Source organism: Coenobita brevimanus, unplaced genomic scaffold (assembly GCF_032717465.1).
Source record: "Coenobita brevimanus isolate Jiangsu-jjx unplaced genomic scaffold, ASM3271746v2 jjx.HiC_scaffold_1992, whole genome shotgun sequence".
NCBI classification, from domain to species: Eukaryota; Metazoa; Arthropoda; class Malacostraca; order Decapoda; family Coenobitidae; genus Coenobita; species Coenobita brevimanus.
The window spans coordinates 79,426-80,049 of NW_027642878.1; positions in this window are offsets into that span (position 1 = coordinate 79,426).

Genomic DNA, 624 nt, shown 5'->3' on the forward strand with positions numbered 1-624 from the left:
AAAAAGTTTATTCAATTTTGGGTCAGATCTGGATCCAGATCCGGATGCTACGTATCCCGCAGAGTATAAGTTCTCAATGAATGTCAATGAAATTTTGTGGAAGGATGCTCCATGGGCCAAGAAAGAACTTTTTTGATTTTGGGGCGGATCCGGGTCCAGCATTGGCGGAGGTATGCGCCCTCTTAGTGCTTTCAAGTTACCCTTTTTTCCCTTGTCAAATGCTGTCTCGTATTTTGTCAAAGTTTCCTGCCTCTATATATCTTTGTACATTTCCCGCTTTGCACTTGCTTTAGTCGTCTGCTTCTGGTCGTTAATTTTTCCTTTGCCAGTCGTGGCCCACGGCTGCCTCCTGCCTTACACTGACACCCAAGAGCCTGTTCAGTGAAAACAATGACACTCACTGAACCAGGAAGACACACATAGTAATCAGCAAAACTACGTGTGTTACCTGTTGATGGATTTGCCAGCATGACACAGGTGCGGTCGACGATCATAAGTATTATAAACCTGGGCTGGGACGACTGGAAGCGGGAGGGAGGGAGAGAAGGAGGGGTAGGAGGTAGAAAATAAAGGAGGGAGGGAGGGAGGGAAGGAGGGAGGAGTAGGAGGTAAAAAAATAAAGGA